Source organism: Dipodomys spectabilis, unplaced genomic scaffold (genome assembly GCF_019054845.1).
Source record: "Dipodomys spectabilis isolate Male_0828 unplaced genomic scaffold, ASM1905484v1 ptg000996l, whole genome shotgun sequence".
In the NCBI taxonomy this organism is placed as follows: Eukaryota; Metazoa; Chordata; class Mammalia; order Rodentia; family Heteromyidae; genus Dipodomys; species Dipodomys spectabilis.
Genome location: NW_024871673.1, coordinates 1 through 5,998, shown reverse-complemented (window position 1 = coordinate 5,998; position 5,998 = coordinate 1). Strand labels below are relative to the sequence as shown.

General features: G+C 33.1%; 1 pseudogene; it reads right to left on the bottom strand.

Moving 5' to 3' along the window:
• Positions 1 to 1,550: 1,550 nt before the first annotated feature.
• Positions 1,551 to 1,650, bottom strand: LOC122102921 (annotated as a pseudogene).
• Between the last annotated feature and the right edge of the window lie 4,348 nt (positions 1,651 to 5,998).

Here is a 5,998-nt window from a genome sequence, read left to right as displayed (position 1 = left end):
AACGTGAACTATTGGGGAATACATGTGTACCTCATTCCCACTGGTACTCAATGTCTCTGGTTAGGCAATTCTGATGAAGACAAGGAACAAGATCAAAAAGTGAGGAATGGTATCATTTGCAAAAAAATATGGAGAAGTATTCAAGCAAATTTTTTTTGGGCTGCTGAAAATAATTAGCTTACTACAGTACAGAGACTACTTTCCAAAAAGGACACTCATGTGAATACTAGGGATGATGATGAGTATACCTTTCTTCAACAGGAAGCCTACAGTGGACACTTAGACATTTTCCATGAGTTGGTGGCTCAAGGCAGATATTCATGCAATAACTGAATGGCTGGGCACCCCTGCACAGTGCTTATATGTGGAATAATACCAAAGTGGCTTCTCTCTTAGTTCATCATGATGCAGATACCAATGCTCAAACTAAAGTCCTCTTGACCACCTTGCACCTTGCTGCTTGGAATAGAAATAGCAAAGATATGCTGGATCTCATTCTATTGAAGCATTATGTCAAACCAGGTCTGAAGAACTTGGAAGAAAATGCATTTGATATTGCCAAAAGGATGAATATGTATCACTACCTCTTTGAATTTGTGGAAGGATGTAAAAATTGTTCTCCTAAATCTTAATGGTTCGGTTAAGTTTCTTAAATTTCAAAAATGCCAATCCATCTTTTGTCTGTACAAAATATTTTCACAATAAAAAGCAACGGCAATATCTTACTTTAAAAATTCATGGATTCAGGGCTGGGAAGGTGGCTCAGTGGTAGAGTGCTTGCCTTGCATGCATGAGGCCCTGAGTTCGATTCCTCAGCACCACATAAGCAGAAAAAGCTGGAAGTGGTGCTGTGGCTCAAGAGGTAGAGCACTAGCCTTGAGCTGAAGAGCTGAGGGACAGTGCCCAGGCCCAGAGTTCAGGCACCATGACTGGCAAAAAAAATAAATAAATAAATAAATAAAAATTCATGGATTCCATGGTATTCTCCAAGTGAATTGTCTGGCTTTGATGTCAAAATGTATTCAAGATTTGTTTGTACACATCTATAATGATTTCTGCAGAGTTTGTGATTTTTTAAATCAGAAATCATTTTAACTTATGTGTTGAAATGAGTAGTACAGAAACTAAAATATTTCTTGTGCTTGTATGAAAAATTTATATTTTAAAATAATCTGTATTTTGTTTGTATAATGTCCATAATGTATTTCATTCGCTCCTTGATAAGATACTTTGAATTCTATATTGTTTTATAATATATAGGCTCATTATTAAATGTGTTATTTCAGATAGCATTCCATATAGAAACAGTTTAAGATTCCTTTTTTTCCTAAGTCCTTATAGTATTTTATTTCTTTGGGATAAAATGACAATGTTATCTAATTTCAAAAGTTTTGTAAAGATTATGCTATGTAAAGGCCTTTCTAAGTTGAGGATTTAGTACACTGATGTCAAACTAACTTTCAGTTCAATGAATTACATGTACTGTTACATTTGTATTTTTGTAATCAATGTTTTAATAACTGATTTTCATTTCTTGCATCTGAAGAATGAAAAATATGGAATACTTCACAAATTTTCATATCATCCTTGTGCAAGTGCCATGTTAATCTCTATATTGTTGTAATTTGGGTAAACGTGCTGCTGAAGCATGTAGTATCCTATAAATTTAAGTATTTAATGATGCAGTCTTTATACAGGCATATATCCTTAGTTGACTGTTTGTAACTAGGAAACCTTATTGTTCCTAAAAATACTATTGATCTTACTTCGCTAAAATTCTATGTATATTGGAAAAAAACTTATATTGTTTGGTCGATTGATCACATTTGCAAATTTTTTGTCAATGACTATTTTAAGTCTTTTTTCATTTTAAATTTGATCATACTTTGAAGCCTTTTTAGCTAGGACCAAAGATGATGGCTTTTCAAGTACTTATTTATCTACTGAATTATCTTTGTGGAGCTAATGAATGCAAAGTAAGCCTTGCTTAAGAGCTACTTCTAAACTTCTGCAGCTTAAAAATTCCTAAATGAGGTCTTACTTGCAAAAATATCTAACTGACCCTTTACTCTTCTTCCATGTAGCAACAGACCAACCAGAATATCTTACCATGACAGCATAGATTTTCTTATTGGAACAAAACTAATCTTACTTAAAAGGGATCATAGACAACTTGTACTTCTCATTGTTGCAACAGGTCCACAAGTTGTCATGTCCAAAACGAACTTTACAACGTTGGTGCGGGGGGGGGGGGGTTGGGGGGGGAGGAAGGAGAAGGATTGGGATTAGGAGGGGAGGGGGGAGGCTGGGAAGGGATGTGAAGGGTAAACAAAGGAGGAGGCTGCAATGCTTGGTAAGAAATGTACACATTATCCTGCCCATGTAACTGTAACTCCTCTGTACAGTATGTTCACAAATAAAATTAAATTAAATTTAAAAAAAAAAAGAAAAAGGAGTAAAAAAAAAAAAAGGGATCATAGAAAGATAAACAGTTAAGACAGAATCGTTTAGACTAGAAAGTATTTTATCAAAATATAATTGTTTTTTTATACCTAACATTTCAAAAGAGGCTAAAGTCAAGAAGGTGAAAAAAATTTTCATAAGCATGATTACCTAATGTCCTGGCCAGTCTACCATCCATCCAGGCAGGAATTTACACTACTCCCTTTCATTCACCAAATATTTTCATAGTTACAAGAAAAGTCTATATGTTTCTCCCCCATATTAGGCCTTAAATTGGTAATGTTTTAATCACAGTGTTTCCTCTTGCTTCTAGGCTGTAAATCTACAAATGGTAAAGCTTTAGGTCCTACGCTACCAAACACTGAGGTAGAAATAATGGAATAATATTTTAAAACACAGTTGTCTTTGATACCCTAACTACAACAGAACATTGCAAAACATGTGTCTTTTTCTTATTTTATATATAGTTATGTATTTTATATTTATACGTGCTGATATTTTATTTCACACAATGAAACTTACTAGAATTAATTGATAATTTGACAAATAAATAGATACATATTACAATAAATACATTGGAATATAAATAATTAGGTTTAGAATATATATTAGAATATGAAAAGTATCAATGCAATGTCTTCAGTATAAACTTGTGATATGTATTAAGTGTTCTTGGTCTTCAGAATTCACATTTTAAAAAGAAATTTTTGTTTTCCTCTAATCTATAAGGGAATTTACTCTGCTACTCTGTTTATTATTTTAACTCACCGGTTCCAAAATGTTTTTCTCCATATTTCTGAAGCATTCCTACTGATTATACCCAAATTTTGCTGACCTGATGTCTAAAATGTATTATTCTTCTGCAGGACACACGGGTCCTAGGATCCCAGGTCTCAGTTATCCGCATCATCAAGTAACAAGGGCAAGACTTCTCATCTAGGCCCATGCAACATGCCTAGAAAGTAATTGAAAATCCATCTCAATTCCTTACGACACTGGAATTAGCAGTAAGCAATTGTGAAATGCAAGGCAACTTAAAATGAAATATGAGATCACAAAATCGGAAAAAGTACAGTAATTCAAACTTTCAATTTACAAATGACCAGTCCATATGAGTGAACAAGATCACAAATTATTTTTAATACACTTCTTCTAATAATTACTGAAAGATTTCAGGCCAGCAAATATCCAACATAAGTAGGCCAAAAAAATGGTTCCTAGAATGATAGATCCATAATTGGTCTACCAAGGTTAGGAAAACTTGACTTATAGGTCAAATTTACTTCACAAAAACATTAATTGAGAAGATCATTAATGCTTCAAAATACTGGTACTTCAGTAAAACTTGGTTATGTAGTATAAAAATGTTATCATTCACAAACAAATGATAACCTATATTTAATCTCCTGAAAACAGATTCCTTTGCAAATAATCTTTTAAAATCACATTCGCCAAAATAACAATTGACAAGTCGATGATAATTAGTGACATTACAAACTTTTCAAGCTTAGGGTGCAAGTTACAATAGAGTTGATTCATTTACCCAGCACTAATGCCAAAGAGGTTCAACCATTCATTAAAGGGTAGAAATAGTACCTCCCACCAATTGTGTTGTTCAGTAGGTGCCTTCCAGGAATTTGTTAAATAGTTCAACCTCCCATAATTCAAACTCAAACACTAGCTAATAAAGTAAGCTTCATCACTTAATAAGGTATATTTTAAAAAGTCACAAATAGTTGCCTTATCATATGTTGTTTATGTTTTCCCTATCTGTCTAACATGGTAAGAAATATGACTTAAAGTCACGAACATGGGTACTCATCAGAGATATGACAAACATAAAATCTGTCTTGTATTTCTACCATATTCCTCTACAGTAGTAAATCGTAGTTTTCTTCTTTTTACAAAACTTATAGGAAGTAGAAATTATTATCCCATGTAAAATAAAATAATCACAAGCCTTTTTACAAAGCCATTTATAAAATTTGTTAGTTAGGAAAATATTCTAAACATTTTTAAACTTTCTTGTTGACTAAAGTTTAATCTTCCAAATGGATGAGAATAAAATCATGTCTAGGTGCTTCATGTCTCCAGTCTTGCAAATTGTTATTGCAGATGAATTAATTATGGAAAAATAACCTGACATCAGTTCAAGTATGAGCAGAATTGAAACTCCATGGAAGGTATATAAACCTTTCAAAGTATTAGCAGACAGTTTAACAGAATGACTATCAGGAAGTTGAAACCAGAGAGGAAAGACATAGAATGAATGAAAAATGGAACAAGGGGCAAGTACAGCTAGAATACTCAATGTACACATGTGATAAAGGAAGTGGTAAATCTGAAATAAATCTTGGAGAAGGGGTTGGCTGAGAATGATAGAAGGAGTCACTCCAATCCAGGAATATTGGACAATTTGATGGGCATATTTATTGTAATACACTTGCACAACCTTTTGAGATTTAGTTATAAAACACAACAAAAAACAAAAACACACAAAAATCAAAACCAAACAGCAATCTCTAGAGAGGATGAATATGACCTCTCAAAATTTTAAATAGTTGATGAAGGGTAGTCTTGGGAAAAGCAAATAACGTTGTTCAAAGAGGGCAGTTTGGGGTAGCAAAGAATTTTGAACAGATTTAAATAGATTGTCTAAGGTTAAGAATCACCAACATCTGCTACAAATATTTTCTTCTGTGTGTTCTCTTTGTCTGCAATGGATACTCCAGTCCTCAGCCACACTTGTTAGCTTGTGAAGATAGAATGGAAGAAACAAGATCAAGAACCCATTATTCCACTGGAGACAGAGGAGTCCTCTATGTTTTCTCTCATCTCTCTTAACTACTCTTTCTTCATACTTTTAAGTCAAGTGATTTTGAATTATATCTTTCATTCTTTGTTCTGGCAAAGTAATTAGTCAAACTAATTTAGTAAATATTATTTGCCATTTTTTCTACCATGCTGTTTACTTATCCAAGAGAGTCCATTAAACTTCAACTTTGCATTTTGTTGCCACGAAAACCCAACATCTATGTTAATGAAGACAAATTGTAATGTAAAATTTTGTCTCCATAAAACCAGTCCAAGAAGCTGTGATCACAAATATTTAGCTATACTTTTTTTTTACCTTGAAAGTCTTCTTGTGTCTAAAGAGCCATAAAATAATTACTCCCCCACTTTTTGGTTCAATCACTTCTAACCTAAAAAGATATATGTTGTTAACAAGATGCTTAGAGGAAGTACACTCCACTTACTTTAATCTTCTCTCCTAAGACTCTCCTTAGATAACATATCAGGAACAAAGTTATTCTTTTCAAAATTATTTCAATAGATTATTTTCTCTTGGTCTTGCATTTGCTCAACAAGATGTATGGAGAAAAATAGAGTTAAATCACCCATATCTTGTATGACAGTATCTGTTACAATGGACAATACTTCTTTGTTCTACTTCTATGTCCTCCTCATAGTTCTTGCCTGATTTCCAATTAATCACACCTTCTTTGCTTCAAGTCTATTGAAGCTGAAGGAGCAT